We start from the raw sequence: 27,111 nt of genomic DNA on the forward strand, positions 1-27,111 counted from the left end.
ATGCTGGATCCCAGTTCCTTGATGTAAAGGGGAAAAAGAACTGATCCGAGGACCGACCCTTGGGGAACCCCACATGAGAGTTGGACCTTGCGTGAATACTGGTTATTAATGACAATAGACTGATACCTGTCAGTTAAGTAGGAATTGAACCACTTAAGAGCGGTTTCCCCAGTCTGAAGGTCCCTCCTAAGTCAATAAGTCGCTGATAATCAATGTTATCGTACGCCGAGCTAAGGTCTAGCAGCGTCAAGAGGCCAACCTTGTTATCATTGACACCCAGTCTTTCGCCATTCAAAACCCTGATCAAGGCAGTATCTGTGCTTTGGTTGGAGCGAAAAGCAGATTGGAAGTCGTCCAAGAGATTGTGCTTGCACAGGTGTTCGGATAGCCTTTCAGCCACAGCCCTTTCGGTCAACTTTGAGACGAACTGAAGATTTGAGACTGGTCTGTAGTTGTCCAGCATGTCAGGATCAAGATGACGCTTCATTAGTAGAGGTCTGACCCAGATTTGAAGACTGGCGGCATCTCTACATGTCTGAGGCTGAAATTGACTATGTTCGTCATAACTGGGAGAAGGATATCCAAGTTGCTCAAGACCAATGATGTTGGTATGGGATCGAGTGCACATGAAGTTGGCTTTGAGTTTCTAATTCAGAATATCAGAGGTGATGAACTCCCTGAAAGTAGTGAGGTTCTCACAAGGGTCACTCGGATTTTGAGTACGAGACGAGCTTGAGTCTCCCTGTTGTTTGGTATCACGTTTAGCAACATTCCAATCCAATATGTTGCTTGTCTCAGCTGTAGATGAGCGAAATTTGGAGATCTTATTTGTGAAATAGTCCATGAAAACATCTGGTAAGGCATCAGAATTGTGGTTAGATGGTAACGGGGATGACGAATCCTTACCCAAAAGACGAGACACCAGCTTGTGGAGTGTTCTTGGGTTGGATATGCATGCCTCGATTTAACGTTTAGAGATGCATGTTTCGCATAAGCAATGGCAGTGGTAGCCGGGTTTCTGACGGCGCAATATATCTCCTGTGGATTTGAAGGCGAGACAGTCTCCAAGCTCTCTGTGCTCTATGGCAATTAGCATTGGCAGCCATGACGTCCGCGGTAAAGCCCAGGAAAACACAGGACGTTGAGGGACTAGCTTCTTCTTCATAGGGGCGTGCTTATCCAGCAGCTCATGGAGGACAGTATTGTACAGATGTGACAGAGCATTTGGTTCCGTCGGCTTATCGATTGAGATAAGTTCAAACTGAAAGTTAGGTGATCGATATCTTTGATATTTCTGCAATTGATCTGAGTTTTAGGACAGGGAGGGTTGTCAACATCCAGATGGAATGTCACTAGGAAGTGATCCGAGATCTGCAGATCACTAACCCACTGGTCAGACGCACATCCTTACCCACCACGACCAAGTCAAAGGTTATAGGCACTCTGCTGTGTGGATTCCGTGACTAGCTGAACCAACTGCAAGCTCTCCAAGAGCCTGTACATTGTTTATACATGTGTTCTTTCTGGATGGCGATGATCTGTATGCGGCTACGATGTTTGTTGAAGGTTTTTTTCCAATTTTCAACAAAAACACAAGAGTTTCAAATGAGTCAACATTCAACACTTTGAAATTGAAATGAGATCCATGGATTATCGCCACACCCCCACCAAGTGATAGGCGGGGCTTGTGTTTTTTAGATGTGTAGCCGGGAGGAGTCATGGGCGGACGGAGCCATGTTTTAGTAGGGACCAGTATGTTAATGCTCCTGTGAGTTGTCACATCGACGATGTCATCACACTTGTGGCATGCAGAACGAATGTTTAGCAGGCATACTTTAAGATTTGGAAACAGTTTGGGTGGTAGAATGTATACCAGGTTGTCATGATTTACTTGCCCGTGATTGGTTGGTGGAAGATATGAATCATCAATGACAACCTTGATTGGTCATGGTTTTGTTCTGCCCCCTCCTGTACCTCGTTTGAAAGGTCGACGGCGACGGCGCTTGTGGTTGATAAGTGCATCAGGTGAGATGAGTTGATTACAGCCACAGTCATGATTTATCCTTTGTTTGATGTGAAGTAACTCATCTCTGGGATAGGTAATCCTATTACCACTTGCCATGCCACAGCTTGTCCAGTGAATTTAGAAAAAAATAGCCGATTGACAGGGTATTGTTTGTGAAAAACAACTCACAGCTGAAAATGCCACATTTTTGTATAAATATACCCAATAAAGTTAATATTACACAGAAGTTGAAAAACGTCATAAGTGCACCAACAATTAGGAAATATCTGCCTGAACATTCACGCCAAGTTTGGTAGATTTGTGAAGGCAATAAACCATGTAATCCGCTCAAAGTAGGACGATATCAAATGTTTTAAATGTCTCCTAATTCGTTCATGTTTTAGGATAAGATTCATGTCTAACTCCGTATGCAGCAATTTTCGAGCTATACGACGGCGATCCATAAATAATGTATCTTGACCACACCATCTACTGATTGAATGTTCATCAACCTGCGCATCTGGAATACGATAACATGTATTAACCATGGCAGTACCTTGTAGCTCGTCATTAAGTCCCAGTCCAAATACAACACATCACTCCCCATCCCCGCCGAATATCAATAGAAACACTGGAACTCCACCGACAACCCGCCATACAATGAATAACACTGTCTCTTGTAATGAATTGTTGGTTTCCGTAGGCAAAGCAAATACACATTCATGAGCATTTGGATTGCAGACCATGTAGCATTTTCGGTCCCCGTGTCCAATCAGTCTGAAATGAGATCATCAAACCTTACGTGCTTCCTTGTACCAGTTTGTGTTTAAACCTGATAGATATGAAGAGAGTCTCACCCAAATGTCTACTGATATCAGTTATATCAACACGAGTTGATAAAGTTACAAATATATACTTACTTTTATCAACGAGTGCTGATATATTTGATACCAGAGTGAGTAAGTTAATGTTTATCGTCACATCGGCAATATTTCTGCCATATCGTGACGAGAACAATTACTTGATACCAGAAGACACGAGGGTGAGATTCTATTTATCATAAAAAATCACTCATCAGTGTTCAAGGAAAAATGTACATCTCTTAGCACGGTACCGCCGTTAGACTTGCAATGCAGTGATGTCATAGTACTGTGATGTCATCAAGTTTGTGACGTTAAAGCATTGTGATGTCATCAGGTTTTTGATGTCATAGCTTTGAGTGTTGTAATTGATGATGTCAAAGCATTGTGATCTCGGGTAACTAATGACGTCATGGCATTGTACAAAATCTACTGTACAAAACCTTTGATCTCACACAAGAATGTTTCCAGTGGAATACAGTTTTTGGATGTAAAATGAATATATGTCATTGTCCAATGACGTGGAACATTGTTTGACATCATTTGAGAGGACAAACATTTGCATTTTATACAAACTGATTGTGAGTGGGTGTTCAAAGGCCAGAGCAGGCTGTCTTAGATTCATTGTATCTGTGAATTATGAGCACATTTCCTGATCAGTTGCTAGTGATCTATAGCCTGTTTTCATATTATGTGCTTTCAAAATAGTGTTATTCGTTTTAACTTCACCTGCTGGCGATCGCTTAACATCTTACATGAGTAATTCTCTGTGACATTAAAGGTAAAATGTCGTGCAGTATGTGACATTGGTGTCTGTACCTGTGATCTCACGTATTAACGTGAGGAGGAATGACTCATATTAACCCTTTGTGTGTAACCTCCATGTCTAGTGCATCAAAGGAGGCGAGCTGCTTCTGAAGGCGAGGTTGTTCTTGATGTTTGTCGTCAGTTTAGCCTTCTCTTCCCGCACTTTACAAGACCCGGTGTTACAACCCTCTCAGGAGAACAATAATTTTACTTTGCTTTAACAATCACCCAGGGCACGTAGAGTCTCCGTTCATAATCACATAGTACAATAAAATGAGTGTGTGAGTGAGTTAAAAGTTAACGTCACACCGGCAGTATTTCAGCCATATAGTGACGAGAACAAAGTATATATGATAAATATGTCACGAACAGTACAGTCACGGACAGTAAAACATTAGCAACGTACCACAGAATTCGAGTCTAAAAACTAATTATTTCCAATTCTGAAAATGCAACTCGATATGACATATATTAACATTAAAAACACGACTATGGACCACCAACAACCAAAGCTAGGCCATTTCACTTGGGTTCATGGGGACTTACAGTACTTCAGCTTCCTGCATGAATTCCCAGCAGGATCTATACCATCACTTCAGCCACTGGTAATTGTAAACAATGCTAGCCAGAAATTATAACAATACATTTGAAGAAGTTCTTGAGAGGCATGTAGAAGTTGGTATTCAAATATAAGACAAAATGTTATGGATGTCAACTTCTTCTTTATTGTATACACAACGTTTCTGGGCTATTCCTTGCCCCTTCGTCAGATATTTTGCTTATTGAATTGTACTTTTGGTCATGTGGCCATAAATACTGAATAAAGCTCTTCTTCTTCGTCAGATGAATGCTAAATAACAGATATACAGGATATATATACTAGTAATGTGCATGAAGCCAGAGGGATTTTAAGCATGTATACACAATAAATAGGGGATTATAAGATGAAGGAGACTGAAATATACAAAAGCAGATATGGTGTTGTTACGGTGGAGTAAGTGAGTTAATGACAGAAGCCAATGAGTCTAATAGGTATACAAAAGGGTGGCTGATAGTCTAATGATATACAGAAGCTGGGATAAGATACGAAAGGCAGGGTTGATGCTGTTACAGTGGATTAAGGGGTGATTGGTGAAGCCTTGACCTAATTGATTCCCCAGGCATTGGATAGGTAAACCCCTAGATCCCTGTTCATAACACAGCAAAAATAACTTCGTTTCCGGACACCGGACACCTAACTGAAACAAAATTGAAACTTAAGTTTCAGTTAGGTTTCCGGACCGTTTCTCTACATTTCCTTCAAGTTTCCGGAAAACGGAAAATTACAAAATACCCACAATCCGGTAAGGCTTCAGTGCGTTTCCGTTACCCAGATTCCCGTGAGGATCCAGTGCGTTTCCGTTACCCAGATTTCTGTAAGGCTCCGGTGCGTTTCCGTTACCCAGCTTCCCATAAGGCTCCAGTGCGTTTCCCGTTACCCAGCTTCCTATAAAGCTCCAGTGCGTTTCCGTTACCCAGATTCCTAAGAGGTGCCATTGGGTTTCTGCTATCTTCTACTTTCAGTTCCTCTTCTTTCAGTTGGTTTCAGTTATTTACTTAATTGAATTAGGTTCCCTTTGATTTCCGTTTCTTTTTAATTACATTAACCATATTCCATAAGTTTCAGTAAATCAGAATCTGTATGGCTCCATTTGGTTTCAATTATTAGTATTCAGTGATTACCAAATGTCCACATTAAATGATGATTGAATAAATTACATGACATAATACATTCAAATACATTTCCACTACATTTATCTCAACACAACGTGGACATAAAACAAAAATCAGTGAGTCAGTCGATTTCTCTTTATTCATCATAAACATGTTTTTTAAAAATATCAACAAATAGCACTAACATGTAGGAATACACACACCAAAAAACCCACAAACCAATAACACCCATATATACATCACATTGTCCTCATAGTAAGTCATAGTATGACTATGTTTCAATGTTCCATAATACATTGTCACAAATCACAAACTCTCGTCAGTTGATTTCTCTATATTCAGAGAGAAATGAATTGCACACTTAAAACACACAAACCACTTTCCCATATGTATATTTATATTTATTATGCAAGGAACAGGTTTGAGTGTATTCAAAACCTAAATGTTTGGAGGGTGTGAAGGAATGGTGACTCAGTGTTGTTTTTCCTGAACAGGGAATAACCAAATGTACATTCTATCCTATCCCTAATTGTCATGAATCATATTCTCAATAACCTGGATGGATGATGGGTGTGTGTGTGTGTGGTGGTGGTGGTGGGGGTGGGGGGGCGTCGTCGCAAGGTCTTCATTTTTGCCATGGCTCTGGAGCATGCTGAAGCCATTCGTTCATTGTCCAGTAGGTGTGCGGACAAAAAAACATGTGGACAAAAGCCCCCTAGGTAAAAAAAAAACAGGACAAAAAAAACTTGAGACAATAAACCCCACCATGTAGGACAATAACCCCATCACAATTTGGGCACTAACCATCAACACAACCTGATGTTATGTCCCACACCGATCAGAAAGTCTTTAATGGAGATCTTAGCATCTCTTCGATTGGATTACATCCATGTTGGAATGCTACTGCCTGCTTAGTTTATGGAGCATATATTTATACCAGTTGTAATATGATAGTGAGTTGAAATACTTAATAATGTATACACATCTAAATACTAAGATAATTAATGAAGCCTGTTAATCCCTATCAGGGATAATCTCTTTTACTGATTCAATCAAAACATGTCACTTAAGTCAATCACTCAGTAGTTAAAACATATTTGGGGGTTTTGTCCAGAGGTCCTCATTTGGAGGTTTTGACCTTATGGGTTTTTGTCCTAGCGGGCTTTTGTCATGTCGAGTAATAATATACTTGGAGAAAGTTATTTTACCTTAAATAAGTCCGTTTTAGTGGATTTTCAAGGGACTCCACGAACTTTTCCATGATTCTTCTCACAACAGTCTAAAACATAAAGAGACACACATTTGGATTATGAACATATGTCGATTGGTAATATTTTCCACCTAATTATCATGAACTACTTATTTCATCAATATTTGTGTCTTTGCTGCATATTACCATTTCAGACTCAATAATACTTTAATGGGGAACACGGAAAGCGTACTTGTTTTATGGTTATATCTTAACGGAATGTTCAGCTGTTATCAACAATAATGTTGTGTTTTACAGATTTCACACCAAAATGCAATGTCCACAATAATAACCGTGAGGGAAATCGAAATGAGAGCGAACCGTTACTGTAAAATAACGTTGCTACCGAAAACGTTTAATTCGATGCAAACTGACTGCTATGATAAGAAGAAAATAATGAATTTCAATTTCATCTGAAACCAACCTGGCAAGGACGGGGTACAGCTATTTTCTCTGCCCTGGGTTTCCGTTGAGATCGCTCAAGTTTCCGGATCCTCAGTTCCAAAGCTTCGATTGTGAAATATGTTGCCATGTCTCAAGAAAATTGTATACTGACTGCCATTTCTACTACCTTACTCTCATAGACCTTACTTCAAAACAACAATTACGAAGTTTTTTTTCAATCTCGTGCTTCTATGTTTGAACAAAGATGGCGGCATTTCAAACAAAGACATATGGGTGCAGAATTATTTTTCTTAAATTCTATTGTAAACATGCCGATAGTCTGCTTACCCTTCACAGTTTTAGAAAAACACTGATAACTTCAATATGTGTTTATGTAAATTGTTTGTTTTTACAATGACCATCACAACTCGCGGGGCCTTATTCATTCCTAATAAGCGCTGGACTTGGCAGCTGTCTACCTTGGCAGAATCTCTTCAACCTAATCAGTGGAACAATAAGAACGGTGGTATGATGACCGATCCAATTTGATCCTATTTCTGTGTTTTTTTTTACAAGAAACAACGTGATGTCTGATGACCTGTTATATTAAAACCACGCATTTGATGTATTGGAATCCGTAAAGTAAACCATCCCCATTTTGCCACTGCAAGATTTACTTGCAATAAATTGGTAATTAGGTATACACACCTTTTAACTTTAGTACACAGCAAATGCTGCATTTCTTATGCAACAATGAAGTTCCGTTCATATCCTCAAACAGCGTCGACCCCTTAGTGTTTTAGGCAATTAAAATTGTATGCAATACAGCGATCACTACTCCATTGCTGTAAACCGTGTTTGGTGATATAAACCTACACCTGTTTATTTGTCATCATTCAATTCAGGGTCAAATTAATGAATTTATAACAGGTATAATTAGTGGTAACACCACTCAGATTACCCGACAAAGATTCCCATTTAGCATTTCTCAAGTCTGCACTAAATATTCAAATTAAGGTCTGATGTATTTCATATTATGTAATACATGCATGGAGGTGCAGCAAAAGGAATTATCAACTGAGTTTAAAAAAAAAAAACACAGAAAAAAGGATTAAACGATAGCACGCTAATGGATTTATTACGTTTATCTTGCCCAACGGATATGTCAAAAGGTAGGGTTTATGCTTGTAGAGTTACTAACCTATACTGAATACACCCACATTCTGTCATGTAAACACAACGACCTTCCTTCAAGGATTAATCGACAATACGTTGATAGCTCATTGTTTTTTTCCAAAAGAATTCTGGACATTATGTAAATATGTGTCAGTTGTGTTATCGTAGGTGTCCAATGAGAACATACACCAATGTGAAAAAAAACTGAAACAAAGTCACGTGACATGGAACAGTGTTTTGTCAGCTGCAGACGAATGGCATATCGATCCTTTATGTGGATATTGATGGATACATTCCTCGAACAAGGTAAAGGAGCAGGCAAAAAGGGCCAAAGGCCAAAAGGGCCAAAATTGAAAAAGTCAAAAGGAGCCAAAGTTTTAGAAAATAGTAAGATTAACAGAAATTCACTACATGTTGTTGCAGTAGTTCTAATCCTAAAGATTCTAAAAAATCTCAGAGTGGTTAATTGTTTACTTTATACCATACAACTGTTAGTGTAATGATTACAAGTAGTCAGTAATCAAAACAGGATTAACAATAGTGTTTTTAAAAGTGTTTATGTTATGAGTATAGTCAACCATACAACTGTTTGTGTAATGATTACATAAATATTTAATCAAATATCAACTATCGAGTGTATGATGGTCACACTATAAATTATTACTTTTGTTACTATTTACATATTGATACAAATAATAATAATGAATATTAATATAATAAAACATATACAATCTATATTAGTTTGCATGTTCTCTTTTTACCTGTGGCCCTTTTGACTTAAGTCTATGTCCCTTTTGACTTAAGTCTATGGCCCTTTTGACTTTCCTTTGGCCCTTTTGACTTTTTCAAATTTGGCCTGTTTGTCCTTTGGCCCTTTTGACTACAACCCACAAGGTAATAGCCTAATAGTTTTGCTATAACGTTACTTGGTTATCTGTATTTTCTTCTTATGTTTGTTGTAGCATTCAACAAAATCATTCCCCTTCAAATTTTTCGCTGTGAAGTTCTTCTAGGCGAGACAGACAAATGTGTGTGAAATATGATTCACTTATATTTTAGGTACTCTATAACATATCTAGAAATTAAAGTCATTTTATAAATTCACTGAAAACAGATCGTGCAATTCTTTATGAGTGAGTGAGTGAGTTAATATTTAACGTCACATCGGCAATATTTCAGCCATATCGTGACGAGAACATTTTACATTGTAATGGAATATGTATATATTATAAAACCTGTCATCGAAGGACAGTAAAGCAACTAGAGTATCACAGATATATATATGTAAAACTAGTAATTGAATCTAAAACATTTTAACCATAGGGGACAACACAATCTAAAAATGGGCTATAGATCGCCAACAACTGAAGGTAGATCACCAATTCTTTATGAGGTTTCAAAGCGCATATAAATATAATTTTAATTAATTATGCTAGGATTCTGAGGTAAAAATATAAATACTATGTGAAACTAGATTATGACAGAAACCTATCTCAAAATACTTGGCTAATGTTTATCATAGATATTCTAGATAACTTTGGATAAACACCGCTGTCTTCAATGACTGTATGTAATCTCATTCGCAACTACCAACTTTGCAGACATATGACTTGCTGTGAAATAGCCATGGAAACGGATGTTTGCAAAAAACGCGATCAAAGGCTGTCTCACCACAGGTATCTGTGACAAACTAATCAAACGAATAAAATCGATAACGTATGGTTCACACAAAAACCAAAAGGGAAACCATAGTACACTGACAATAGGCCAAATTGTGGTCGTTGCAACCTATATTTGATTTACACTGCTTCAACAGCTTTTAAATGTACCATCAAATCTCTTATAAATTTACGTTTTCCGTAAGTTTAGAATCTTCAGGTTCCATATTCTTTCAATTAGGTTTCCGTTTTCCTGAAATTAATTTTATTTTAAGTGGCAATATATTTTATTTGAATTCTGATGTACAGAAACACTGACATCACAAAACTAAAACCTATATAATACATAGGTAGTTTAACGTAGGTTAAAGTAGGTTTCTGGATATATGCATATGGAGTCAAATTTACTTTTCTAAGATCGTTTCATTCAAGTCCTCACTAATAGAGACCATCAATGATGGTTTACAGTTGCTTTATGCAATGAAAACTAACAATGATACTTTACTGTCAGTTTCCATTTCTGGAAACTAACCTTGTTTGTTTCCGACAGTTTTCAGTCGCTGATTCAGCAACAGGAAACTGCTGGAAACAAACCTACATGGTTCTGGCATTACCCAGTTTCATGTAGGTTTCCGGAAATCTGGAAACCTTGTTATTTTTGCTGTGTAAGTAAGTCTATTTTATTTTAAACAGCTCAAAACAAAGTGAAAACTGACATTATCAAATGGGTCCTTAACTGATTTTACAGTGTTTTTCTTCGTTTGCTGTTTAACACGGCACTCAGCAATATTCCAACTATATGACGGCGGGCTGTAAATAATCGAGTCTCCACCAGACGTTCCACTGATCAACATAATGCACATCGATACCACACTTGGGATACGATGACATGTGTCAACCACATCAGCGATCCTGTTCACCCCATCCAGTTAGTCGCCTCTTCCCACAACATGGGCTTCTTAAGGTATGGGTATTATTAACACTGAACTCTTCCTCCTTTGTGGTGGGAAAATCAATACAGACAATCAACATATGGTTAACTGATTGACTGACTGAGTATGGTTTATCGCCGCTTTTAGCAATATTCCAGCAATATCACGGCGGGGGACACCAGAAATGGGCTTCACACATTGTACCCCTGAGGGGAATAGAACCCAGGTCTTCAGCGTGACGAGCGAACGCTTTAACACTTAGGCTACCCCACCGCCTATACGTTTAACTGTGACTCTTTCATCACAGGGGATACAAAACAAAAGGCAACATTGAGGATCCTGTGTGAAATTCGAAAAGCTAAAACGACATCATCGCATAATGACCAGCAGCAGCCATCGGGCAACCAATGATTCCAACTTGGCTGGCTTGTAGTAAGATAAATATATAATTTTAGGATTTCACGTAAACGTGAATATTGGCAGAAAACATTCTTAGCGACTTCAAAGCAGGAAAGGTGTTACAGTGAACTATTTATGTTTCGATTGAGCATTTATATACTAAGCGTTATTAATAAGAGGTCAAATGATATATATGATATGATATATATTTATTCAGTATTTCGGCCTCAGAGCCTAGAATACAATTGTATTGATAGAACACATGTCACGTGGTGAACAATACAGCAATATTTCTATTTCCATTTACATCTCAATAGAAATACATTTTTAAGGAAAATGGCAAGTGCTCGTAAATTATCCTCATTATTTGTATTTAATATATTACACAAGAGTTTCACTGAAAGTGCTTAACATTAGATAGGCTTGGGAAATATTTTTATCTCAGGTCATGATACTTTTTGCAAATAAACAGGACGTGGAACTCGTCCTCCATAACGTTAAGATCACATTGCAAACAGAGTGATTTATATACGTGTTCATTTTTGTTTCTACGTAGGTGAGTAATATTAAAATCATGAAGAGATATTCTTAATTTACATAAGGCTCTTAGCAAAGACCTATCCGAGAGACACAATAAATATTTTTCAGGCTGCAACAAAGTCTTAATGCTGCTATAATTACTTAAATAGTGTGAAGATGATATAAAACTATGCCAATTTTGGCAATCAATATCTTTCAACCGATGTTTGAATATAGTTGTAAACAATAAAGAATCACCCACACTTTGTGATAACCAAACGTGGGTAAAACCTGTTTAAAATAGCAAATTTCTGAGATTTGACACCCAGTTTTGCTTTCCAGCATCATCTATTTTTTTAACATTATATAGCATTGATATGGATATCTAGAACAATTCATATGAAGCATTTTTATCCAGTATGTTATAACCCTTATCTGTGTTGAAACAAACATCGTGTGGCGCCCTGTTTCGCCAAGTGTTGCCTTTTTGGATGCGAATTTGCCAACCTGTAAACGTTTTAGATACTGTGTGTGAACTTTTTCTATAACTTCAAAGTATCTTGTCCCCCATATTTCAGACCCATATAGTAACATTTGTGAAACTTTGCTATCAAATATTTTACAAGCCGCTAGAAAGGATATGCAACTATTTTTTCGAAAGAATGTGAATAGAGGCATCATTGCACGTGAAGCTTGAGCTGCTAGCGTTTGGCATGCTTTTGCCCAATTTAACGTTGATGAAAATAGAATACCTAGATACTTATAATATGGTATAATTTTTAGATTTATGTTGTCTTAAACCCAGCTTTCACGTTTAGCAACAATGCCTCCATTTCTGAATACAATGACAATGGTTTTATCTAAATTGACTTGAAATCCCCATCTTTCACAGAAAGATTGGAGCACATTTAATTGCTTTTGCAACCCAGAAACAGTATAAGAGAACATTGTAACATCATCGGCAAACAAAAGTAGCATTATATCATAAATATTTTGTGTAACAAATATACCGTGATCACATTTATCATACATTTGAGTCACAAGCTCATTTATGAAAAAGGTGAAAAGTATAGGACTAAGAACACATCCTTGTCGAACACCTGCTGATGTGGTAAAGTTACTTGTTCTTGTTGAGTTTGGTCTCACACATGATTTAACTGATGAATACATATTCTTAAGTATATCTAACATTTTCCCATGACAACCCTTTGGTGCTAATTTAAATAATAACTTGTTTCTGTCTACATAGTCAAAGGCATTCTTAAAGTCAATAAATACACAGTAAAACCTACCACGTGGTTTGCATAAATATTTAGAGATCAATGCTTGTAGAGTGAATATATTGTCAGTGGTAGAGTAACTAGACCTAAAGCCAGCTTGGGCTTTGGATATTAAGTCGTTCAGTTCTATCCAAGCCCTCAAACGTTTTTCTAAGACTGTTGTAAATATTTTTCCCATAACGTTCAATATAGAAATCCCCCGGTAATTATTAGGGTCTGAATTATCTCCTGACTTATGGAGTGTAACAATCATACCTATATTCCAAGCTGTAGGAAAGTTTCCAGATTCAAATATTTTATTAAATAATACTTGAAGATAATATATGGAACACTTCAGGAACTCCGGGGGTATTCCATCTTCTCCTGGAGCTTTTCCGCTCTTTAGGTAATTTATAGCATCATCTATTTCTGCAATCGTAATTTCCCCTGAAAGAAGCTCTTCTGTTACAGGAAAATCTAAACAGGTGTCACATGTATGAGAGTTACTAAAGTCTTTCACTGTCTTATCAAAGTCTGACTCAATAGTTGTGTCTGGGTTAAGAAGATTTTGAAAGTAACAGAACCAAGTTTGCGGCGTAACTGGAGAATCACTAAGATTAGAATTAGCAAAAAGGGCACGTTTAACACTTTGCCAGAAGCTTTTACAGTCTCCAAGTAGTGCTTGAGATGAAATATCCTCCGCTATTTTCTGGTCATATACTTTCTTATTAGAGCCACAACAGTGTTTGAATTCAGCCTTAGCATTTAAGTACTGGCGTAAATTATTATCGCAATGGTATCTTCTGTATCTGTTAAATAGCCTATACTTCTCTGACTTTAACCAACGACAATCTTTGTCAAACCAAGAGGGTTGTTTGGAGCATGGTTGGTGAAGTACCTGTTTGGGTTTACAGCCATATACTTCAGATCCACAGAAAATCAAAATGTCCGATAATTTCTGAACAGCTCGATTGGTATTATATTTAATTAATGACATAAAAACACTGAACATATATAGATAAAACTGTGTCATTATGTAAGAAGTCACTGAAGCTTGATTTCTGTCCTTAAGTAATTTATATTTTGGTACATCATATAAAGCAAATGGAACATTGGTCTGTAATTTCGTTCTCTTGGGTAATATGTTGCTAGGTCGACACACAACGGGAATATGATCTTACTCAGTTCGGAACATCACATCCATCGAAACTACAAATGGGACAGAGAAGTTGACACAAGGAAGTAGTCTATTACACTGGTTCCTGACGACGATACATACGTAAACATTCTATCAATATCGTTTTCCTTTCGACCGTTTACAATATGAACACACATAATTTTACACACTTCTAAAAGTTGTCTTCCATAATTATTTACCACATGATCAGATGATTTACGTGTAAGTGAAAAGGTGTCCACAACATACTGGTCAAGTATTGGTAGGTAGTCTGTGTCATCATCCATAATATAATCCCTCTCAGCTGCCGTGCGAGCATTAAAGTCGCCGCATAATATCAATTTACAGTTGTCACCAAAGTCATGGTATATATGACGCAACTAATTTTCAAGGGAGCTAATTCCACTGTCATCAGAATGATTATATACAGGGGACCTCTCTGGGGGGATGTAAACAAAACCTAGGATTACCTGGGACAGCATTGGATTTGAATTTTTCTGGAAAAGGGATACAGTTATTCCATTTAGCATACAGCCTGCTGAAAAATGAAGATACAGACTTCTTGATTCCTACCACTATCCCCCCTGAGAATCTCCCTCGTAGTTCAAGTCTTCGTGCATCACTGACAAAGATATCATAACCATCAAAAATAGCCTTCAGATCATATAGCTTTAAAGCATAAATACGCATTGTTTCTATCATTGAAAATATGTCAAATGTTTTCAGAAAAAAACCAAAGTCGCCACAAAGTACCTTAGATTTTAAGCCATGTGTTCCATGAACATACATTCAAACTTTCCTGACAACATGGTACAGTCAGAATGTCTGAAAAAAACTGTTGGGCTAAATTGGGACCAGTGCCGAGATCCTATTCCGTCGACGTAGCACACTGTTCTTCCATCTGTGATGTCGTTGAGGTAGTGGTTTGCCTTGGTACCCAATGGCGACGTTTGCCAATCCTAGGCATGTCACCAGTATCACTTTCAGAAACAAAAACGTCACCATTGATGATCAGTTTATCATAACTCAGGAAAGCGGTCTTCCCTTCATCTCTAGCCTTCTGCATAAATGGGAATAATTGGGATCTCATTCTGCGTACACGTTCAGTAAAATCATCCAAACCCGAAATATTTTATGGCCCTTCAGTATTTTCCTAGCTGTGTCGAGAACAAAACTCTTGTCTTTGAAGAAGGTGAATTTCACAATGACGGGTTTGATTCCCGACTTTGATGGGAGACGATGCGCTCTTTCAAATGATATATCAGCTGGATCAATCTTCAAAACATCTTTCAAAAAGTCTCGACATTATTGTCACACTCCTCCCATGTTTCACCCTGTTTTCGTTTAATGCCATGAAACAGTAGGTTATTTCGCCTAGACTGTGCTTCTAGATTTTAAATTGTTTAGTCCATAGTTTCCAATTTCTTCTTCAAGACAGTATTTTCCTCGGATAGTGAAACTAACTTCTTGTTGAACTCGGATGTGAACAAATCAAATTTATTGTTGAGGGAGGTAAGCTCTGATTGGATAGCTTGCAGTGTTATAGCGAGGTCATTCAGGGTTGAGTGGCTACTGTCTGGTGTCTCTACTTCACCTGATACGTCCTTGGTGGATAATCGAGTTTGCACCTCCACATCCCCTGATACAAGCAGCAGTGTCAGAAAGAGCAGTGCAATCCTACAGCACAAACGGGTACCTGCAGGTATCGCTATACCGTGATCTTTACGTGTCGGTCGCCTCCCACAAGGACAGAATATCCCGATTCTGAACCTCCAAAGCTCAACGGGAATGCCCATTTCCAGCCAGACGGTTCTTGGGTTGTCTTTGAAGTATGATGTATGTACAAAGTTCGTTTAAACATGGCACTTATTGCTGTAGTCAGCTCGAATTGCAGAGCTCGGTCACACAACAACCAACACCGGCGATACCACGTGACCACCAGAGGTAAAATGATACATAACACATGTAAAGAAAAGTTTCTCAGAAATATTAGAACTATCAGTGTCTTTGTAATGTTTAATGTGTTGACAAACACATCGTGACATAGAGACAAAGGTTCAAACAGCACTAGCAAAACATCGATTGTATTATCTTACCTACATGTAAAATACTTTAATTTCATTGGTCAATGACGCTTTAACAGGAGGCTGACAACTGGGTAATATATAACCCGCTGCCACGGTAACCGCCAAGCTCTCCGCCGAGAAGCTGAAGCGCTAACAATAGTATGACGTCATAATATGACGCTTGCTGTGCCCGGAGTTCGAAAACCGTTCGACAGGCTGTTTTTGTGTTCACTTTGTACAGATTTATTTTACCGACTTTCACTACGTTATTTAAACTATTTTATACATTGAGTGGTTTGCACACTCAACTTAAACATAATTAACCACTTTTATAGCAGTTTTAAGCTTGTCTGAATAAGTTTCACTGATTTTAAAAATCCAGTCGATAGGCAGACGCCATTTTGTTTACATGTCATAAAGTCCGTCGCGAACCTTAACATAAAATAAAATGATGTTTTGTACGTTTAACATGGCTGTAAGATAAATACGTTGTATGTTTCTCCCTCGGGTAATACGGTCTGATGTTCACCTTTTTGTAGCAGTGTCATCCCTCGCCTACCGGCTCCGGAGACAGTGCTACAAAGAGGCGTACATAAGACGGTATTACCCTCGAGTGAAGCATACAATTTATATGGACCAACCCCCCAAATAAAGAAAATAACAAACATGACGCACTCTGTCATTCAATATCTTGTGTACCCAAGACACAGGTGCACCTTGTTCTCATGCTCCTTATCAAGTTCATAAAGAAAGCTTGCGGAATCGCATTCCATTCCTCTGCTAGAACTCTGCGGAGTCGTGGGAGATCCACTGGTGCACACGTTGACCGAGTTTATCCCAGTATGCTCAATTGGGTTGAGGTCTGGCAAGCATGCTGGCCACTCCATCCGCTGTACACCATGCCGCCTAAGGAATTCCCTGACAATCCTGGCCCTATGAGGCCTAGCGTTGTCGTGTTGCAGTAAAGAGGGTCGACCATAAAAGCCATGCCTAGCTTGCTGGAATGGTACAGCTCTAGAGCCAGAATCTCGTCCCGGTAACACTGTACGATTGCCGTCGACCACGTGCAGAGGAGTACGTCCAGTAGGATTTATCCCTGCCCAAACCATGGATAAAACTTCTGCCGACCTTCATGGAAGGACAAATTGAATCTGCTTCCATCTGTGAAGAGCACACGAGACTATTGACCTTGATTCCATCAGCCATGATGTCTACTCCATCTCAAACGCGCCTGCCTGTGACGTGGTGTTGGTGGTGGACGACCTGCAGATCGCCTACAGCGGTGTCCGGCTGCCCTTAAACGTCGGCGAACGGTGCTCCTGGATATCTTTGCATTGTTAACATTGAAGTGTTCTGTCTGAAGATCTGCTGCGCTAAGGAATCTGTTATGTAACGCAGTGTTAATCATGTGCCTATCATCTCGAACTGTTGTGACTCTGAGGCACCTGGTCGACGTGCATATTCACGGACCCATTTACTTGAAATCTCGGCCACAGTCTACCAATAGCACTCTGATTCACATTAAAGCGGACAGCAACCTGCCGCCGTGTTTGACCAGATTCCAAAAGGCCTATATTCTGACCACTTTCAACAAGTGTCAAAACACGTCTCATTTCAAGCTGCGATTCCAAACAGGTACCTGAATAGTGAACGACAGAGAAAAACCACCAATGCATGTGTATTGTCCTCCACTTTGCATGGATAGAGCGATTTGCACGTGCAAATCATCGACATTAAGTGGCAGATGGATTTCCATATTGACAATTCGAATAAAAACTGTGCCATTTGTAAAAGAATGTATCGGACGTTAAAGAACGCAATAATGACATATCAACGGCCTGATGTGTTTTTCCATACTGCTAAGAAAGTTTGTAAAACGTTCAGTTGTATATATTTCAAACAAGAACGAAGATTTTACAATTTATGTTACCAATAGCTTGACCCTTCATTAATGACCCCGAGTATACATTTAAGAGGTGTTAATTTAGCTTGTGATTTGCTGTGAACTGTCTTTTGGTTATCTTGATGGTTTGGTTATGGTTTGGGATCCAAGGACAGTGGCGCTAGCAACTGTGTCACCATGCTTGGATCCATCACAAAATGCAGGTGCTTGGTAACTGATTATGGTTTTGCTGCTTTCATTAACAAGTGTTGTCTAGGTGTGTCTAAGTGTTGTTGTTTCAGACTGACTCACTCTCTGGTGTGAGGTTTCCATGTGAAATATGGGATAGGTACAGCAAGAAAATTACATGTACGCACGGTCCAAAAATGAAATAATATATCCGTAACCGCATACGATCAAATTACTGTAATTCACAGAGTTTATTCCACTTTTAGTTTTACTACTGCAAGAGGAAATACACTTAATCAAATAGCAACTTGGATTTTTAGTGGTATTATCCTCAAAGGAGGTTGAAGTACCGTAAAATTATTGTCCTCCTGAGAGAATACATAAATCCCAAAACATTCGAAGTAAAATTTAACCTTCCACATTTTTACTCACAGTATTATTGTCATTTTAGTTTGTGGCTAAATTTGCCTACAATTGCCAGCAGCTGAAGGGATGGTGTAAATCCAGCTAGGGTCCACGCAGGTAGCATAGTCCCCATGGTCCCTGGTATAGTGATCTTCCTTCAGTTGCTGGCGATCTGTAGCCTGTTTCTATATGGTATTGTCCAAATAGTACTATTAGTTTTACCTTTCCACGCTAATTGTGATATTCTAGTTGTTGCACTGTTCTTTGACGACAGTTTGTTTATAATATACACATATTTCATTTCAATGTCAAGTATGTTCTCGTCACGATATGGCTGAGATATTGCCGATGTGACTTTAAATCTTAACTCACGCACTCACGCACTCACTAAATGAAGTAAGTATCAGAATCTGATGAAGAAATAATGTAATGAAATAACCAGTCTAGATTCTCCTTCAGAGCAGATTCCATTTAGCGCCAAAGGCAGATAATAATTACAATATGACCATTTACATAGCGCCTTTTCACACCGAAGCTCTTCCGGGAGTAAAATCACAGAAAAGATATGTCTTCAGTTGTGATTTGAAGTGTGATATGATTCAGAATCTTTCCCAAATTTGTGTCTGGAATTTCAACATATTTCATTAGGGCTCGTACACTAATTGATCTGCCACAAAATGTCTTCAGTTTGGAACGTCCAGAAAATTACATAAATATATCAGTGACAATCTGCAAATCGCGATGTGTTTGCACATATCCTGTCAATCCGCTTGTATAATTTGCATACAGACTAAAGATTTAATGCTGGACACGGCACAACAGTACCTTTGCCATACGACGGCGGCATATCAGCAAACAAGAAAATCGATTATGAGAAACGAAAATCGAGGGACCCGCTTGCACCCTCTCCCTGCTCTGAATGGTGATATCTTTTAATACAGAGCAAGACTTGGAACAAACGATATCACCACCAGCACAGTTTTATGTGTAAGTAGGGTCATGACATTCGTATTTGGACCCATGCTCAGATATTTAGAGAATAGCCAACGAGGTACGAGTGACCACCGCAAATATGCCCGCGTTGAAACAATGTTCATAGTGCCGAACCTTTTAAAATAATACCTCGTAAAATCGCTTTAGAACACAACAAAATAATTTTTTATGGAATAGTTTATTAACATTTGTTAATATGATGAAAATGATCTTTTAAATGCAATATCATTGAACGTAATAAAGCTAAAACGTTATTTGATCAAGTTAGTGCGCCAGAACATTGTTCATTCACAACAGTTACTGACGTGTGTCTAGTGTAGTGTTAAAACACACTTTGGCAAAAACCTGTCATTTTTTTCGGAAAGTCAACGGTTAAAAGTTGGGAAATCTAAAAGACAACCATCCCACGAATACATCTAGAAAAGGTTTTCTGTCAAGAAACTTAACAAGTTTGAATATTAAACAATATTTTGTTCTGTGGAAGGCGTGTTTGAGTCACGTCATTGGTCCCAGTACAGTACAGCAGTTCCAAGAAGGGGAACTCTAGTTGGAATCCGAGTCAATGGGAAGAATACGCCTCTTTGGAGCACATGGTCGACTCACATAGGAGTCATTCGAGATGTTGAAGTGGAATACACCACCATAAAATGGACCTGAGAATAATGTATGTACAAAATGAAGATTTACGGCATGCGACAAACACTGTGACGTCATTGTGGCAGCCTGAGGCTGAGGATGAGTGGGAAGAGCGGTGGAGTTACATGGGGTTGACAACAATTTATTGATGGACTGATGTTGTTTCTCATTAATTGAAGAGTAACTGTTTATTGATTGAACATTTTTGTGCCCGGAATATTGTGCCTGGTTCTGTGGCATGGACGCCATGGCAGACTTACTTGTCACAGTTTTAGGTAGCACCTTTAGTCGGTATCTTGCTGCTTCTATTTCCCAGAATTCAGTTTTAACAACAAACAGGTTGTAGGAATTCAATCGCTGTAAAATTCTTATCACTCTTCCTATTAAGTCACCGTCATCTTTAACTAGGTCATTGACCTTGATCGGGGTTAGCCTAATAGCGGCCGTGTTTGTTTACAAACAATGCAAACAATTGTTTTGGTTTTTTAAAGATTATTTATTTATATATAAAGACTACTATTTATAACGCAATCTTATTGAAAAATAATAATGTCTAATAAAAAGAGCATTCATATTCTTTAACCTTTATGTTTTATTTTTCTTATCTCGGAATGTATGAGTACAGCATGTTCTTATTATCAATAAAACAGTAAAAGTTGTCAATGAGCTTGGATCAAGAAAACTAGTTCCGTCAACCAATTATATTTCTTCTCTGCTTAGCTGATCTATCAACGTTGAGAATCACTTAAAAGCACATGTGCGATTATCACAAAAATAATCACCTGTGTATCCTAGCCCGTATGGGTAATAAACGCCAATAACAAAACAAAACACAAGCATGACAATCACACACCAGAAACAAAGTATGTCCATTCCATTCGTGTAATCTCAGATGTATATGCCATCCTTGTGTAGCTTACACAGACAGACACAGGTCCCAGCGAGAGCAGGATAAACAACGTGACGTCACTGTGATACAAATACAACGCTGTCACTGCCAAATAAGAACCTTCTTGTTCTTTTTCAACTTTATTGGAAAACGAAACAGTCATGTTTATACATGTTATGCCATTCAGTGTCACATGAAAACTTGGATCATCTATCTGTAATTATTCAAAATATTATCTTTCACGTGGATGATTAATACTATTTGCATTTGCGATACTACTTCACTTGAGAGCCTTGTGGCAGTAGCTTTGTGATTGATAAATAACCGTTATCACTCGCTATCATAGCTGCATTCATGCTTAGTCTTGGTGGTTACATCTACAATGCCAAGTGACATCACATATTTCACAATGTCCTCATTTCCTTCTTCACAGGCCACATGGAGGACGTTCTGACCATGAATATTAGCTATTGACGGATCGGCTTCTCTGCCTATAAGTAAATCAAACATATCTCTTGCATTAGAATTCACTGCAATCAGCAGTGGTGTCAGACATCCCATCAGCCCCTCTACTGTTGATGTCCACAATGTTTAGTGTGAGAACATGTTTCAGTATCTCCTTATCTTCTCCTATACAGGCAAAATGAAGGATGTTGTCACCTTCCTCGTCAACTACTGATAGATCAGCTCCTTGTTTAACAAGAATATCAAATACTTCTCTGTTCCCTGTAAACGCTGCCACCAACACTGGTGTCTTCCCGTCATCCTGTTTACTGTTTATGTCCACAGTGTTCAGTTTGAGGACATACTTCACACTCTCCACAAATCCCCCAGAGCAGGAAAGGTGGAGAATATTTCTATTTTTTTTATTGACTGCTGAGGTATGACCACCTCTCTCTATTAGTAAATCAAGCACATCAACTTTCCCATGAAATGCTGCAAACAACACTGGTGTCATATTCCTTCTATTTTTACTGTTAACGTCCAAACCTATTTGTGTCAAGATATAATTCACTATCGCCACATTTCCACCTTGACTGGCATGATGAAGAATATTACTGTTGTCATCATCCTTTGCTAAGGTGTCAGCCCCTCTCTCTATCAGAAAGTCAAACATACTTCCATTCCCATAACATGCCACCATCAGTGGTGTCGTGCCATCTTCTCTTGTACAGTTTACGCTCAGAATGTTTCGTGTGAGGATAAAGTTCGCTATCTCTACATGTTCTCCAAGACAGGATAAATGGAGAATATTATCACCACTCTCATCCACTTTTGACGCATCAGCTCCTATTTCCATAAGGAAAGAAAACACTTCCATCTTCCCAAACCGTGCTGCATACATCAACGGCGTGGTCTGTAAGTCATCTCTACTGTCAATATCAATGATGTTCTGTGAGTGGATGTACTTCACTACCTCCGTGCTTCCCTCCATACAGGCCACATGTAAGACATTTCTTCCCTCATTATCGGATAGAGACAAATCTGCGCCTTTCTTCACAAGCAATTCAAGTATGTCTCGACGTCCCATCTTTGCCGTTATTATCGCTGGTGTCATGTCATTCTCATCTCCTACATCGATGTCTGCAGTATCTTGAGACAATACGTATTTAACCCGACGAAAGTCTCCAAGTGAGCAGGCTTCAATGAGCGTAGTGTTAACCATAGGCTGGCTATGTGTTTCATTGTATGAACCTGAAAGAAGTCATACAGACATGACATAGTGTTCAGTTCTAGTTTTGAAACATGCTACTTGCTTGTTTCACAAGGAAGTATAAAGATGAATACAAAACAAAGATTGAAAGACAATTTTCTGTAAACAATTTACGTAATGCATGGAGTGGCATAAAAACTATCATTGGGTCAAATATTAGACCTCGACAGTTAGAATCCAGCGACAGATGATGTGATTAATTCATTTGCTAAGATAAATTCACCTAAGTGCTGTTGGCCTGATAACTTGTTTGGGATTGTTCTTAAGGAATGTAGAGTGCAACTGGCTGTTATTTTTCAAAAGCTATTTTAGATATCAATTGATTCTCATGATGTCCCCATTCTTTGGAAAACCTCTAAAATTGTTCCATCGCCAAAAAAGAAAAATTCCTCTGTTAATAATGATTTCAGACCAATAGCCCTAACCTCTGTTGCCATGAAATGTTTAAACGCATTGTTAAGATCTCATTTTAAATTTAGTCAGCTATGTTCTTGACCCATTACAATTTGCATACAGAGCAAGGCGTGGGGTAGAAAATGCAACAATCACTCTCTTAAACATTTAGAAAACTATGGTACTTATGTGAGAATAATGTTTGTTGATTTTTCATCTGCCTTTAATACTATTCAACTTCATTTGTTAATTGATAAACTTTCCAGAATGAATGTTAAGTCTAACATCATCAAATTGATTAATTCAATTCTAGTTAACAGACAACAATTTGCACAGGATAATAATGTGAAATCATCATTTGTAAACGCATCAACTGGCGCTCCACAAGGTTGCGTTATTTCACCAACTTTGTTTATATTGTACACCAATGACTGTGTATCCAACGCAGAAACATGTTTCTGTTAAATTTGATGATGACGCTGCATTGGTAGGCCTTGTTAGCGAATCAGAACTAAGTTACAGAGCTGAAATTTCAAAATTTGTAGAATGGTGAAATCACACTGTTTATTTGTGAATATGCAAAAAAAGAACCAAAGAAATGATCGTAGATTTTAGAAAAGCTAAGTCAACAATAAATGCTGTAAGTATTGAAGATAATGAAATAGAAAGAGTAACTGAATACAAATATTTGGGTATAGTGTTGATTCAAAACTCTCCTGGAACGAAAACACTTCGAAAATATATAAGAAACGACAACAACCTATGCAATCTTTTGTGGAAGTTGAAACATTTCAAAATCGACCAAACTATCACTATGTTATTTTACAAAATCTTTATTCAAAGTGTTATAACCCTTTACTTTCTTGAGTTGGTTCGGGAACCTGTCTGTCCAAAACAGAAGCATCCTCTCAAAAATCGTAAACACTGCGTCTAAAATTATTGGGCTTCCAATCGAAAGTGTCAGCAGTTGTTATGAGCAGCAAATTTAAAAAAAGGCAACCAACATTTTACGTGATCCTACTCACATACTCAATCATTCTGGACGCAGGCTGCGTATGCCGACTTTTAGAACAAACGTGTTCGCCACTCATTTGTTCCAGCTAGTATAACATGTATTAACAACAAATTCAATAACTTGTCTTCCAACTGCCCAAATTCTAGTCAATATCAATGTTTGTGTACAAAAAGTATGTATTTATAACCTGATTATTTTAAGCAATAGTCTTATGATTATCATTTGCAATGTTATATATGGCTGCTTTATGAATGAAAAACTAGAGAACTGCATATGATGCAAAACAAATTTCCCTTGGGATAATATAGATCTTATCTTATCTTATTATTCAATTTTTGACATGAAAACAGTACCTTTGACACAGACAACCTTTCCATCATGAGTCTCCAGGCATCTCATCCCTCGGCACGTGGCGGATGTACATACACCAGCTTGGATCTAAAGAGAGACGTCAATTGACATGAGTGACGTTCTATATCCTTTTTTATTTTCACTGTGTACATTTTGCCTATCATGATGTAACGTACAGTCACACTGAAAGTTGCTTGAGATTTCTTTCACGCTGTTCAAGCCGAGATAAACAAAAACGTGGGGAATATGTCCCTAGCACCCCACCACAGAACTGGGCCGGATGAAACTTGTATTCCCTTTTCCAAACACACCACTTGGTTTAAACATATTTTTATTCCGTCAATACAGAAACCTGGATAGGCGAACAAGCCAAGTGGCTTATATAAACGACGCTCCAGTACACGGTTCCAATATAGCTGGATACATATTTGAAATAGTCCGACAAGAAAAGAATACTACTGAAACAAAATTACACTCAGAAAAATGATTGAATAATAAATATTTGGTTATGGTGTTGGTGGTACCTAGCAACGAAAAGAGCTGCCGCAGAAAATCAAGTTATATAAATCTTGTCTTACATTGAATATACATGTATATGTAGAGGTGATAATCACTGGAAGCGCTTACTTCTAGAAATGAACTGGTGTAGTGAGTTTAGAATGTCACAATTTGTTGAGTTATCCAATGCGCCGTTACCGTATAAGGTAGTTTTCACATCGTATCCTTGAATATAAAAATACACCGTTGTTCTTACATTTTGATAGTTCCGACATGTAAAAAGGTAGTGAATGACGTCTTCATTATAATGACCACATGAACACCTAGCTGTTTCTGATATATGTCGATTATATCTGTCTGCGTTCAGATCACTACAGCCGAGCTTGAGGCGACAATGGATGATTTGACAAAATCTAGTCCCAAAATTTAAATCAAAGTAGTTGTCAGTTTCTGTTGGATTTATCATGGTTTTAAACTGCCTCACGAAAATAGCGTTTACAGCTCCATCGGGCAATGAATTCCACGACATAATCGCGCTCGGTAAAAATGACTGAGAATATCTTTGGGTTCTACAGTTAGTAGTTTGAATGGAAGTACTGTCTCTAAGATTATAGTTGCTTTGTTGAAATACTCTACCTGGTACAAGATCATTCAGATAATCAGGAATCAGACGATGATACATTTTATAGAAAGTTATAAGTTTAGAGCTATATCGTCTTTGTTTCAGTGTGCTATAATTAGTTTCCTTGTATATTTTATCATGACTGGTGCCACGAACCGCACCGCATATAGTTCTTAATGCGTCTAAGTGTAAATGTTCCAGTAAAATCGCCTGTTCAATCATACAATTATCCCATATATGACTGCAGTAATCAAAAAGTGGTAAGATAAAGGAGTTATATAAAGTATTTAGCGTTTTCCGAGATAAACGATATTTCAAACTTCTCAGACAATTGATCATTGGACTAATTTTCTTTACCATGTCACCTATATGAACTTTCCAAGAACAATCGCTTTGAAGTGTTATACCTAAGTGTTTATGGTTATCAACTTCTTTAATAGTTTCGCCATTCATTAGTAAGTTCGGCCTGGCATAATTTTTCGTTTTACGAGTGAATGTTATACTCTCAGTCTTACTAGGAATAAAACTTACCTGCCACTTTCTGGCCCAGTCTGAAATCTTTGCCAAATCATTGTTTATAATTGCGGCTGTAATATGATCATCTATTATAGAATATATATTGATGTATCATCAGCAAAAAGGCGAATGTTACTGTCTATACCATCTACAATGTCATTAATATAAATGATGAACAAAAGTGGTCCTAATACGGAACCCTGGGGTACACCAGCTTCAACAGATTTGATACCTGAACTATATCCATTTATTACCACTTTCTGCATTCTACTATCTAAATAACTTTCAAACCACTCCAAAAGTTCTCCCTGTATACCATAAGCGTAAAGTTTATGAATAATACCTTTGTGCCAAACTTTGTCAAAGGCTTTACTTACATCACAGAATACCGCTCTGATTTCCTTTCCTTGGTCTACGGCACTTGCGATAAAATTATAAAGATAAGTTAGTTGATTTACTGTAGAATCACCAGGCATAAATCCGGATTGTAAGTTTGATAAAATATTATTATCCCTGAGGAAGTTGAAGACGTATTTAAAAATGCATCTTTCAAAAACTTTAGCGACACAGCTTGTTAACACACCACTTCACACCACTTCAACTCTGTCTTCACATAGACGGATGGTAGGATGGGCCCAGTTCTATGAATTGGCTGGTCATGCCAAACTGTGTTCTTGAATTGTATTTGTTCATATTGTATTTCTGAATAGTCTTCTTTAGGTGTTTAGATCTTGGCCAAGTTTGTTTGTTAAGCTGAATTAAAGTTTGATAGATGTTTTAATCTTGATTTGCCGAGATTCTTAT

The 27,111-nt window shown here is 38.0% G+C and overlaps 1 long non-coding RNA gene across 1 annotated transcript; it reads left to right on the plus strand.

Moving 5' to 3' along the window:
* Positions 1-3,279: 3,279 nt before the first annotated feature.
* LOC124259556 lies at positions 3,280-25,130 on the plus strand. Its single transcript, XR_006893863.1, has 3 exons — positions 3,280-3,355; positions 22,400-22,405; positions 25,118-25,130. It is a non-coding gene; the product is annotated as an uncharacterized LOC124259556 (long non-coding RNA).
* The last annotated feature ends 1,981 nt before the right edge of the window (positions 25,131-27,111 follow it).

This window comes from Haliotis rubra, unplaced genomic scaffold, assembly GCF_003918875.1.
Source record: "Haliotis rubra isolate DU_JTF1 unplaced genomic scaffold, ASM391887v1 Scf729, whole genome shotgun sequence".
Lineage (NCBI taxonomy): Eukaryota > Metazoa > Mollusca > Gastropoda > Lepetellida > Haliotidae > Haliotis > Haliotis rubra.